This window comes from Oncorhynchus tshawytscha, unplaced genomic scaffold (assembly GCF_018296145.1).
Source record: "Oncorhynchus tshawytscha isolate Ot180627B unplaced genomic scaffold, Otsh_v2.0 Un_scaffold_1349_pilon_pilon, whole genome shotgun sequence".
NCBI classification, from domain to species: Eukaryota; Metazoa; Chordata; class Actinopteri; order Salmoniformes; family Salmonidae; genus Oncorhynchus; species Oncorhynchus tshawytscha.
In genome coordinates, this window is record NW_024609805.1 from 292,501 (window position 1) to 306,937 (window position 14,437).

General features: G+C 43.1%; 1 pseudogene; it reads right to left on the minus strand.

Annotated features, from left to right (window-relative positions):
• Positions 1 to 14,437, minus strand: part of LOC121845954 — a 40,731-nt pseudogene that overhangs the window by 20,112 nt on the left and 6,182 nt on the right.

The window sequence follows — 14,437 nt, forward strand, 5'->3', positions numbered from 1 at the left end:
GTAGTACAAGAAACCCATCTCTACTAGTACACCCTTTCATCATAGTACTAGTAGTAGTAGTACAAGAAACCCATCTCTACTAGTACACCCTTTCATCATAGTACTAGTAGTAGTAGTACAAGAAACCCATCTCTACTAGTATCTTTCATCATAGTACTAGTACAAGAAACCCATCTCTACTAGTACACCCTTTCATCATAGTACTAGTAGTAGTAGTACAAGAAACCCATCTCTACTAGTACACCCTTTCATCATAGTACTAGTAGTAGTAGTACAAGAAAATCTCCATCTCTACTAGTACAAGAAACCCATCTCTACTAGTACACCCTTTCATCATAGTACTAGTAGTAGTAGTACAAGAAACCCATCTCTACTAGTACACCCTTTCATCATAGTACTAGTAGTAGTAGTACTAGTAAACCCATCATCTACTAGTAGTAGTAACCTAAGAAACCCATCTCTACTAGTACAATCATAGTACTAGTAGTAGTAGTACAAGAAACCCATCTCTACTAGTACACCCTTTCATCATAGTACTAGTAGTAGTAGTACAAGAAACCCATCTCTACTAGTACACCCTTTCATCATAGTACTAGTAGTAGTAGTACAAGAAACCCATCTCTACTAGTACACCCTTTCATCATAGTACTAGTAGTAGTAGTACAAGAAACCCATCTCTACTAGTACACTTTCATCCTTTCATCATAGTACTAGTAGTAGTAGTACAAGAAACCCATCTCTACTAGTACACCCTTTCATCATAGTACTAGTAGTAGTAGTACAAGAAACCCATCTCTACTAGTACACCCTTTCATCATAGTACTAGTAGTAGTAGTACAAGAAACCCATCTCTACTAGTACACCCTTTCATCATAGTACTAGTAGTAGTAGTACAAGAAACCCATCTCTACTAGTACACCCTTTCATCATAGTACTAGTAGTAGTAGTACAAGAAACCCATCTCTACTAGTACACCTTTCATCATAGTACTAGTAGTAGTAGTACAAGAAACCCATCTACTAGTCTAGTAGTAGTAGTACAAGAAACCCATCTCTACTAGTACACCCTTTCATCATAGTACTAGTAGTAGTAGTACAAGAAACCCATCTCTACTAGTACACCCTTTCATCATAGTACTAGTAGTAGTAGTACAAGAAACCCATCTCTACTAGTACACCCTTTCATCATAGTACTAGTAGTAGTAGTAGAAACCCATCTCTACTAGTACACCCTTTCATCATAGTACTAGTAGTAAGAAACCCATCTCTACTAGTACACCCTTTCATCATAGTACTAGTAGTAGTAGTACAAGAAACCCATCTCTACTAGTACACCCTTTCATCATAGTAGTAGTAGTAGTACAAGAAACCCATCTCTACTAGTACACCCTTTCATCATAGTACTAGTAGTAGTAGTACAAGAAACCCATCTCTACTAGTACACCCTTTCATCATAGTACTAGTAGTAGTAGTACAAGAAACCCATCTCTACTAGTACACCCTTTCATCATCAGCAGTAGTAGTACTAGTAGTAGTAGTAGTAGTAGTAGTAGTAGTAGTAGTAGTACTACTAGTAGTAGTACTATTAGTAGTAGTACTAGTAGTAGCAGTAGCAGTATTAGTGTTAGTAGTAGTAGTAGTACAAGTAGTACTAGTAGCAGTAGCAGTAGTACTAGTAGTAGCAGAACTAGTAGTAGTAGCAGTAGTAGTAGTATCAATAGCAGTACTAGTAGTAGTAGCAGCAGTACTAGTTGTAGTACTAGTAGTAGTAGTAGTAGTAGTAGTAGTAGTAGTAGTATCAGTAGTACTAGTACTAGCAGTAGTAGTAGCAGTACTAGTAGTAGTAGCAGTACTAGTAGTAGTAGTACAAGTAGTACTAGTAGTAGTAGCAGTACTAGTAGTAGCAGCAGTACTAGTAGTAGTAGTAGTAGTAGTACAAGTAGTACTAGTAGCAGTACTAGTAGTAGTAGTAGTAGCAGCAGCAGCAGCAGCAGTAGTACTAGTAGTAGCAGTAGTACTAGTAATAGTAGCAGTAGTAATAGTAGCAGTAGTAATAGTAGCAGCAGTAGTACTAGTAGTAGTAGCAGTACTAGTAGTAGCAGTACTAGTAGTAGCAGTACTAGTAGTAGTATCAGTACTAGCAGTAGCAGTAGTAGCAGTACCAGCAGCAGCAGTGGTATTAGTAGTAGTATATTTAATTCATCTAGATGTCATCTTGATGTGTACTGTACATTATCCTTGTTAGTAGACGTGATAGTTTAGTATATTGATGTGTACTCTACATTATCCTTGTTAGCAGAAGTGATAGTTTAGTATATTGATATGTACTCTACATTAACCTTGTTAGTAGAAGTGATAGTTTAGTGATTTTCTACAGGAAGTGACAGCAGTGTTAAGTTACTCACTGATGCCATTGAGGATCCAGCCGGGTTTTTTCTGCCACCAATAGACGGGTACCAATAGACGGGTACCAATAGACGGGTACCCCAGTGGCGATGATACCGAAGCCACTATGTACTGAGAGAGAGAGACAACATACAGCACCGTCACTGTGTACTGAGAGAGAGAGACAACATACAGCACCGTCACTATGTACTGAGAGAGAGAGACAACATACAGCACCATCACTATGTACTGAGAGAGAGACAACATACAGCACCATCACTATGTACTGAGAGAGACAACATACAGCACCATCACTATGTACTGAGAGAGAGACAACATACAGCACCGTCACTATGTACTGAGAGAGAGAGAGACAACATACAGCACCATCACTATGTACTGAGAGAGAGACAACATACAGCACCATCACTATGTACTGAGAGAGAGAGAGACAACATACAGCACCGTCACTATGTACTGAGAGAGAGAGACAACATACAGCACCATCACTATGTACTGAGAGAGAGACAACATACAGCACCATCACTATGTACTGAGAGAGAGACAACATACAGCACCGTCACTATGTACTGAGAGAGAGACAACATACAGCACCATCACTATGTACTGAGAGAGACAACATACAGCACCGTCACTATGTACTGAGAGAGAGAGACAACATACAGCACCGTCACTATGTACTGAGAGAGAGACAACATACAGCACCATCACTATGTACTGAGAGAGAGACAACATACAGCACCATCACTATGTACTGAGAGAGAGACAACATACAGCACCGTCACTATGTACTGAGAGAGAGAGACAACATACAGCACCATCACTATGTACTGAGAGAGAGAGAGACAACATACAGCACCGTCACTATGTACTGAGAGAGAGACAACATACAGCACCGTCACTATGTACTGAGAGAGAGACAACATACAGCACCGTCACTATGTACTGAGAGAGAGACAACATACAGCACCATCACTATGTACTACAGCACCATCACTATGTACTGAGAGAGAGAGACAACATACAGCACCATCACTATGTACTGAGAGAGAGACAACATACAGCACCATCACTATGTACTGAGAGAGAGAGACAACATACAGACATCACATACAGCACCATCACTATGTACTGAGAGAGAGACAACATACAGCACCGTCACTATGTCACTATGTACTGAGAGAGAGACAACATACAGCACCATCACTATGTACTGAGAGAGAGAGACAACATACAGCACCATCACTATGTACTGAGAGAGAGACAACATACAGCACTATGTATCACTATGTCACTATGAGAGAGAGACAACATACAGCACCATCACTATGTACTGAGAGAGAGACAACATACAGCACCATCACTATGTACTGAGAGAGAGATGACTGAGAGAGAGAGACAACATACAGCAACATATGTCACTATGTAGAGAGAGACAACATACAGCACCATCACTATGTACTGAGAGAGAGACAACATACAGCACCGTCACTATGTACTGAGAGAGAGACAACATACAGCACCATCACTATGTACTATGTACTGAGAGAGAGACAACATACAGCACCGTCACTATGTACTGAGAGAGAGACAACATACAGCACCATCACTATGTACTGAGAGAGAGAGACAACATACAGCACCATCACTATGTACTGAGAGAGAGACAACATACAGCACCATCACTATGTACTGAGAGAGAGAGACAACATACAGCACCATCACTATGTACTGAGAGAGAGACAACATACAGCACCATCACTATGTACTGAGAGAGAGACAACATACAGCACCATCACTATGTACTGAGAGAGAGACAACATACAGCACCGTCACTATGTACTGAGAGAGAGACAACATACAGCACCATCACTATGTACTGAGAGAGAGACAACATACAGCACCATCACTATGTACTGAGAGAGAGACAACATACAGCACCATCACTAGAGAGACAACATACAGCACCATCACTATGTACTGAGAGAGAGTCACTATGTACTGAGAGAGAGACAACATACAGCACCATCACTATGTACTGAGAGAGAGACAACATACAGCACCGTCACTATACTGAGAGAGAGAGACAACATACAGCACCGTCACTATGTACTGAGAGAGAGACAACATACAGCACCATCACTATACAGTACTATGTACTGAGAGAGAGACAACATACAGCACCGTCACTATGTACTGAGAGAGAGAGAGACAACATACAGCACCGTCACTATGTACTGAGAGAGAGACAACATACAGCACCGTCACTATGTACTGAGAGAGAGACAACATACAGCACCGTCACTATGTACTGAGAGAGAGACAACATACAGCACCATCACTATGTACTGAGAGAGAGACAACATACAGCACCGTCACTATGTACTGAGAGAGAGACAACATACAGCACCATCACTATGTACTGAGAGAGAGACAACATACAGCACCGTCACTATGTACTGAGAGAGAGACAACATACAGCACCATCACTATGTACTGAGAGAGAGAGACAACATACAGCACCATCACTATGTACTGAGAGAGAGACAACATACAGCACCGTCACTATGTACTGAGAGAGAGAGACAACATACAGCACCATCACTATGCACTGAGAGAGACAACATACAGCACCATCACTATGTACTGAGAGAGAGAGACAACATACAGCACCATCACTATGTACTGAGAGAGAGAACATATAGCACCGTCACTATGCACAGAGAGAGAGAACATATAGCACCGTCACTATGCACAGAGAGAGAGAACATATAGCACCGTCACTATGTACTGAGTCAAACACTGATTCACACATCAGAAGTCAAACACTGATTCACACAACAGGAGTCAAACACTGATTCACACAACAGGAGTCAAACACTGATTCACACAACAGGAGTCAAACACTGATTCACACAACAGGAGTCAAAATCTGATAAAAACAACAGGAGTCAAACAATTGAGAGGTTAAATAAATAAATATTCATACTGAAGGTGTAACTTTGTTGACAATTACAGGACAGGATCAGGTGGATCATGGACAACAGAATGTGAAGATGAGTGAAGGCTGAGGTGGGGACAACAGAATGATAATGAGGCAGGCTGGGGGTGAGCAGGTCAGGTGGGTCATGGACAACAGAATGATAATGATAGGACTCACAGTGAAGATGAGTGAAGGTTGAGGGGTGAGCAGGATCAGGTGGGTCATGGACAACAGAATGATAATGATAGGAACTCACGGTGAAGATGAGTGAAGGTTGAGGGGTGAGCAGGATCAGGTGGATCATGGACAACAGAATGATAATGACAGGACTCACGGTGAAGATGAGTGAAGGCTGAGGGGGAGCAGGATCAGGTGGGTCATGGACAACAGAATGATAATGATAGGACTCACGGTGAAGATGAGTGAAGGCTGAGAGGTGAGCAGGATCAGGTGGGTCATGGACAACAGAATGATAATGACAGGACTCACGGTGAAGATGAGTGAAGGCTGAGGGGTGAGCAGGATCAGGTGGATCATGGACAACATAATGGGCAGGTGATCTTCTCGTGACCCGACCAAAAACAACCTGACAGAAAGAAAGATGGAGAGAAGTCTGTTACAAACAGGTGCCCAGTAACTGCATGTAAGTTGACCTGTGTGTATTGCCTTTAGAAGGTTATATTGTGAGGTGAGTGGGCTGTGTGTTGTGTTCGTGCATATACAGTGTCTTGCGGAAGTATTCACACCCTTGGGATTTTTCCTATTTTGTTGCCTCACAATCTGGAATTAAAATAGATTGGAATTTTTTTTTGGGGGGGGTTGTATAATTTGATTTACACTGGGATTTCAAGGCAAAACTGCTCCAGTTCCTTCAAGTTGGATGGGTTCCGCTGGTGTACAGCAATCTTTAAGTCATACCACAAATTATCAATTAGATTGAGGTCTGGGCTTCGACTAGGCCATTCCAATACATTTAAATGTTTCCCCTTAAACCACTCAAGTGTTGCTTTAGCAGTATGCTTAGGGTCATTGTCCTGCTTAAATACTTATGCAAGGCGCTGTATATGTCTGTGTGTTTGGTTTGTGTGCTAGCGTGTGTGTGTATGTGTGTGTGTGTGTGTGTATGTGTGTGTGCCAGCGTGTGTGTGTGTATCTGTGTGTTTGGTTTGTGTGCTACCGTGTGTGTCTATGTGTTTGGTTTGTGTGCTAGCGTGTGTGTGTGTCTGTGTGTTTGGTTTGTGTGCTAGCGTGTGTGTGTGTGTGTGTGTGTGTGTGTGTGTGGGTGTGTGTGTGTGTCTGTGTGTTTGGTTTGTGTGTGTGTGTGTGTGTGTGTGTGTGTGTGTGTGTGTGTGTGTGTGTGTGTGTGTGTGTGTGTGTAACGTCATGCTCGTAGTCTCACCACTGCCACGGCCTCTGAAGCCACCATCTCCTCAGGGCTGATGGTGGTGAAGTAGACCAGGTTAGTAAGGACATACACCACCGTCACCATGGGCAGGGAGATCACGATGGCATGCGGCAGGTTCCTACACACACACACACACGAAACAAGGGTCAAGGAAAGGTCAAATGTAAACTTCCTCCTTCCCCGTCGCCATGGTAACATGTGACGGGGAGGAGAAAATCTAAAATGGCACCCTAGTCTACCGTATGGAGGCGATGGCTGCCGTTTTATGGCCTGACTAACCAACCATTATGAACCACTGTAGTAGAGATGCCAGACAGACAGTAGGACCTATACCATTATGAACCACTGTAGTAGAGATGCCAGACAGACAGTAGGACCTATACCATTATGAACCACTGTAGTAGAGATGCCAGACAGACAGTAGGACCTATACCATTATGAACCTCTGTAGTAGAGATGCCAGACAGACAGTAGGCCCTATACCATTATGAACCACTGTAGTAGAGATGCCAGACAGACAGTAGGACCTATACCATTATGAACCTCTGTAGTAGAGATGCCAGACAGACAGTAGGCCTATACCATTATGAACCACTGTAGTAGAGATGCCAGACAGACAGTAGACCTATACCATTATAAACCACTGTAGTAGAGATGCCAGACAGACAGTAGACCCTATACCATTATGAACCACTGTAGTAGAGATGCCAGCCAGACAGTAGGACCTATACCATTATGAACCACTGTAGTAGAGATGCCAGCCAGACAGTAGGACCTACAGTGCCTTGTGAAAGTATTCGGCCCCCTTGAACTTTGCGACCTTTTGCCACATTTCAGGCTTCAAACATAAAGATATAAAACTGTATTTTTTTGTGAAGAATCAACAACAAGTGGGACACAATCATGAAGTGGAACGACATTTATTGGATATTTCAAACTTTTTTTAACAAATCAAAAACTGAAAAATTGGGCGTGCAAAATTATTCAGCCCTTTTACTTTCAGTGCAGCAAACTCTCTCCAGAAGTTCAGTGAGGATCTCTGAATGATCCAATGTTGATCTAAATGACTAATGATGATAAATACAATCCACCTGTGTGTAATCAAGTCTCCGTATAAATGCACCTGCACTGTGATAGTCTCAGAGGTCCGTTAAAAGTGCAGAGAGTATCATGAAGAACAAGGAACACACCAGGCAGGTCCGAGATACTGTTGTGAAGAAGTTTAAAGCCGGATTTGGATACAAAAAGATTTCCCAAGCTTTAAACATCCCAAGGAGCACTGTGCAAGCGATAATATTGAAATGGAAGGAGTATCAGATCACTGCAAATCTACCAAGACCTGGCCGTCCCTCTAAACTTTCAGCTCATACAAGGAGAAGACTGATCAGAGATGCAGCCAAGAGGCCCATGATCACTCTGGATGAACTGCAGAGATCTACAGCTGAGGTGGGAGACTCTGTCCATAGGACAACAATCAGTCGTATATTGCACAAATCTGGCCTTTATGGAAGAGTGGCAAGAAGAAAGCCATTTCTTAAAGATATCCATAAAAAGTGTTGTTTAAAGTTTACCACAAGCCACCTGGGAGACACACCAAACATGTGGAAGAAGGTGCTCTGGTCAGATGAAACCAAAATTTAACTTTTTGGCAACAATGCAAAACGTTATGTTTGGCGTAAAAGCAACACAGCTCATCACCCTGAACACACCATCCCCACTGTCAAACATGGTGGTGGCAGCATCATGGTTTGGGCCTGCTTTTCTTCAGCAGGGACAGGGAAGATGGTTAAAATTGATGGGAAATGGATGGAGCCAAATACAGGACCATTCTGGAAGAAAACCTGATGGAGTCTGCAAAAGACCTGAGACTGGGACGGAGATTTGTCTTCCAACAAGACAATGATCCAAAACATAAAGCAAAATCTACAATGGAATGGTTCAAAAATAAACATATCCAGGTGTTAGAATGGCCAAGTCAAAGTCCAGACCTGAATCCAATCGAGAATCTGTGGAAAGAACTGAAAACTGCTGTTCACAAATGCTCTCCATCCAACCTCACTGAGCTCGAGCTGTTTTGTAAGGAGGAATGGGAAAAAAATTCAGTCTCTCGATGTGCAAAACTGATAGAGACATACCCCAAGCGACTTACAGCTGTAATCGCAGCAAAAGGTGGCGCTACAAAGTATTAACTTAAGGGGGCTGAATAATTTTGCACGCCCAATTTTTCCGTTTTTGATTTGTTAAAAAAGTTTGAAAAATCCAATAAATGTCGTTCCACTTCATGATTGTGTCCCACTTGTTGTAGATTCTTCACAAAAAAATACAGTTTTATATCTTTATGTTTGAAGCCTGAAATGTGGCAAAAGGTTGCAAAGTTCAAGGGGGCCGAATACTTTCGCAAGGCACTGTATACCATTATGATCAGTGCTGTATTCATCATGTCTACAGGTGACCTCTTCATCCACCTAGCTTACTTTGAAATGTTTGTTATTTATTCAAACTAGACAGATATTTCAGTGGTTTAAAATGCTAATGAATACATAGACACTGGGACCAGACTAAGAGAAGTGTTCTGTAATCCAGGACTAGGTTTAATCTGGGTCTGGGAGCCGGATACACAGATTTATCCCAAACACTAGTTATGTTCCCTCCTCCCTAACTACCAGCCTCCTCCTCCCTAACTACCAGCCTCCTCCTCCCTAACTACCAGCCTCCTCCTCCCTAACTACCAGCCTCCTCCTCCCACCCTACCTACCTACCTACCTACCTACCTACCTACCAGCCTCCTCCTCCCTACCTACCAGCCTCCTCCTCCCTACTTACCAGCCTCCCTCCCTCCCTCCCTCCCTCCCTCCCTCCCTCCCTCCCTACCTACCTACCTACCTACCTACCTACCTACCTACCTACCAGCCTCCTCCTCCCTACTTACCAGCCTCCTCCTCCCTCCCTCCCTCCCTCCCTCCCTCCCTCCCTCCCTCCCTCCCTACCTACCTACCTACCTACCTACCTCCCTCCCTCCCTCCCTCCCTCCCTCCCTCCCTCCCTCCCTCCCTCCCTCCCTCCCTCCCTCCCTCCCTCCCTCCCTCCCTCCCTACCTACCTACAAGCCTCCTCCTCCCTACTTACCAGCCTCCTCCTCCCTACCTACCTACCTACCTACCTACCAGCCTCCTCCTCCCTACTTACCAGCCTCCGTAGGCAAACAGGCCACTGTACAGGGCCAACCCAAAGCTGCCAACATCCGTCCTTGTCCCTTCGAATGCGTTCTCTGGCCAAAGACCCTCCCTCCTGAAAAGAGATGAACGTTTGAGGGGATTGACAGAAGAAAATATCACAGACGGATCGAAACAAAAGCTCTTATTCAACACTTCTATCTCTCTGTGTGTGTATGTGTGTGTGTGTGTGTGTGTGTGTGTGTGTGTGTGTGTGTATGTGTGTGTGTGTGTGTGAGTGTGTGTGTGTGTGTGTGTGTGTGTGTGTGTGTATGTGTGTGTGTGTGTGTATGTGTGTGTGTGTATGTGAGTGTGTGTGTGTGTGTGTGTATCTAGCACTTCAGTCTGTCTGTGTGTCTACTTCTCACCTCTGCCAATCTGCACACAGCCGAGGATGATGATGAGCACCAGAGCGAGGAGCTGCAGTGAAGACATTCTGGACCCGTGTGGCAGCCTTCACACTCCAGCAGTTTACTGCAGACAGGCACAGACAGACAGACAGGCAGACAGACAGGCAGGCAGGCAGGCAGGCAGGCAGGCAGGCAGGCAGGCAGGCAGGCAGGCAGGCAGGCAGGCAGACAGCAGGACAGGCAGGACAGACAGACAGGACAGACAGACAGACAGACAGACAGACAGACAGACAGACAGACAGACAGACAGACAGACAGACAGACAGACAGACAGACAGACAGACAGACAGACAGACAGACAGACAGACAGACAGGTTTATTTCTCAGGTTAGGGGAGGATTGCTAGCCTGTTGGAACCAGCCTGATCGCTGCGTTCACCATTCTATTTCATTTCACAGTAAAACAGAATGATGAACACGGCAATGAGACAGGACGGCTGGTTCCTTCCACCTGGCTAGAATAATTGCTGTCCTAAGGGCATCCGTTTGTAATGTGAGGCACACAGTACTACATAGAGCCATGACTACATGGAACTCTATTCCACATCAGGTAACTGATGCAAGCAGTAAAATCATTTAGAAAACAGATAAATATACACCTTATGGAACAGCGGGGACTGTGAAGAGACACACACACACACACACAGACACACACAGACACACACTCTATACACACAGACATTGTAATCTTGTTGTATTTTGGTATTATACATGTTGTATTGTACATACAGTTGATGTTGGAAGTTTACATACACTTAGGTTGGAGTCATTAAAACTCGCTTTTCAACCACTCCACACATTTCTTTGTTAACAAACTATAGTTTTGGCAAGTCGGTTAGGACATCTACTTTGTGCATGACACAAGTCATTTTTCCAACAATTGTTTACAGACAGATTATTTCACTTAAAATTCACTGTATCACAAATCCAGTGGGTCAGAAGTTTACAAACACTAAGTTGACTGTGCCTTTAAACAGCTTCCAGAAAATGATGTCATGGAAGAAGAAGCTTCTGATAGGCTAATTGACATCATTTGAGTCAATTGGAGGTGTACTTGTGGATGTATTTCAAGGCCTACCTTCAAACTCAGTGCCTCTTTGCTTGACATCTTGGGAAAATCAACAAAAAAAATCAGCCAAGACCTCAGAAACAAATTGTAGACCTCCACAAGTCTGGGTCATCCTTGGGAGCAATTCCCAAATGCCTGAAGGTACCACGTTCATCTGTACAAACAATAGCACGCAAGTATAAACACCAAGGGACAACGCAGCCGTCATACCGCTCAGGAAGGAGACGCGTTCTGTCTCCTAGAGATTATCGTACTTCGGTGCGAAAAGTGCAAATCAATCCTAGAACAACAGCAAAGGACCTTGTGAAAATGCTGGAGGAAACAGTTACAAAAGTATCTATATATAGAGTAAAACAAGTCCTATATCGACATAACCTGAAAGGCCGCTCAGCAGGGAAGAAGCCACTGCTCCAAAACCGTCAAAAAGAAGCCAGACTTCGGTTTGCAACTACACATGGGCACAAAGATCGTACTTTTTGGAGAAATGTCCTCTGGTCTGATGAAACAAAAATAGAACTGTTTGGCCATAATGACCATCGTTATGTTTGGAGGAAAAAGGCGGAGGCTTGCAAGCCGAAGAACACCTTCCCAACCGTGAAGCACGGGGGTGGCAGCATCATGTTGTGGGGGTGCTTTGCTGCAGGAGGGACTGGTGCACTTCATAAAATAGATGGCATCACGAGGCAGGAAAATTAAGTGGATATATTGAAGCAACATCTCAAGACATCAATCAGGAAGTTAAAGCTTGGTCGCAAATGGGTCTTCCAAATGGACAATGACCCCAAGCATACTTCCAAAGTTGTGACAAAATGGCTTAAGGACAACAAAGTCAAGGTATTGGAGTGGCCATCACAAAGCCCTGACCTCAAATCCTATAGAAGATTTGTGGGCAGAACTGAAAAAGCGTGTGCGAGCAAGGAGGCCTACAAACCTGACTCTGTTACACCAGCTCTGTCAGGAGGAATGGGTCAAAATTCACCCAACTTATTGTGGGAAGCTTGTGGAAGGCTACCCAAAACGTTTGACCAAGTTAAACAATTTAAAGGCAATGCTACCAAATACTAATTGAGTGTATGTAAACTTCTGACCCACTGGGAATGTGATTAAATAAATACATCTGAAATAAATCATTCTCTCTCCTATTATTCTGACATTTCACATTCTTAAAACAAAGTGGTGATCCTAACTGACAGGGAATTTTTACTCGGATTAATAGTCAGGAATTGTGAAAAACTGAGTTTAGGTCTATTTGGCTAAGGTGTATGTAAACTTCAGATTTCAACTGTACCTCGATTACCTCGTACCCCTGCACATCGTGGTATCCCGTGTATAGAGCAGAGTTATCGTTACTCATCGTGGTATCCCGTGTATAGAGCAGAGTTATCATTACTCATCGTGGTATCCCGTGTATAGAGCAGAGTTATCGTTACTCATCATGGTATCCCGTGTATAAAGCAGAGTTATCGTTACTCATCGTGGTATCCCGTGTATAAAGCAGAGTTATCTGATCATTTATCACTCATCGTGGTATCCCGTGTATAAAGCAGATCGTGGTATCCCGTGTATAAAGCAGAGTTATCGAAATATATAGAGCAGAGTTATCGTTACTCATTATCCCGTGTATAAAGCAGAGTTCGTGGTATCCCGTGTATAAAGCAGAGTTATCGTTACTCATCGTGGTATCCCGTGTATAAAGCAGAGTTATCGTTACTCATCGTCATAAAGCAGAGTTATGGTACTCATCGTGGTATCCCGTGTATAAAGCAGAGTTATCGTTACTCATCGTGGTATCCCGTGTATAAAGCAGAGTTATCGTTACTCATCGTGGTATCCCGTGTATCAGAGTTATCATTACTCATCGTGGTATCCCGTGTATAAAGCAGAGTTATCATCGTGGTACCTCCTCATGAGTTATTTGTATCCCATTGTAGAGTTATAGTTACTCATCGTGGTATCCCGTGTATAAAGCAGAGTTATCGTTACTCATCGTGGTATTGTATAAAGCAGAGTTATTGTTCATTCCATCCCGTGTATAAAGCAGAGTTATCGTTACTCATCGTGGTATCACACTGTATAAAGCAGAGTTATCTTACTCATCGTGGTATCCCGTGTATAAAGCAGAGTTATCGTTACTCATCGTGGTATCCCGTGTATAAAGCAGAGTTATCGTTACTCATCGTGGTATCCCGTGTATAAAGCAGAGTTATCGTTACTCATCGTGGTATCCCGTGTATAAAGCAGAGTTATCGTTACTCATCGTGGTATCCCGTGTATAAAGCAGAGTTATCGTTACTCATCGTGGTATCCCGTGTATAAAGCAGAGTTATCGTTACTCATCGTGGTATCCCGTGTATAAAGCAGAGTTATCGTTACTCATTGTTTATTTATTATTACATGTTTTATCTATCTATTATTTCTCTACTTTCTCTCAGCATTGTTGGTAAGGACCCGGAAGTACAGTGGGGCAAAAAAGTATTTAGTCAGCCACCAATTGTGCAAATTCTCCCACTTAAAAAGATGAGAGAGGCCTGTAATTTTCATCATAGGTACACTTCAACTATGACAGACAAAATGAGAAAATAAATCCAGAAAATCACATTGTAGGATTTTTAATGAATTTATTGTTACGGTTTTCTAGGTGTGAAGGAGAGTCGGACCAAAATGCAGCGTGTAGATTGCGATCCATGTTTAATAAACTGAAGCAACACGAATCCAAATACAAACACTACAAAAACAATAAATGTAACGAAAACCGAAACAGCCTAATACTGGTGCAAACAACTACACGACAGACATAAGGACAATAAGGACAATCACCCACGAAATACTCAAAGAATATGGCTGCCTAAATATGGTTCCCAATCAGAAACAACGATAATCAACTGACTCTGATTGAGAACCGCCTCAGGCAGCCATAGACTATGCTAGACACCCCACAAAACCCCAAGACAAAAA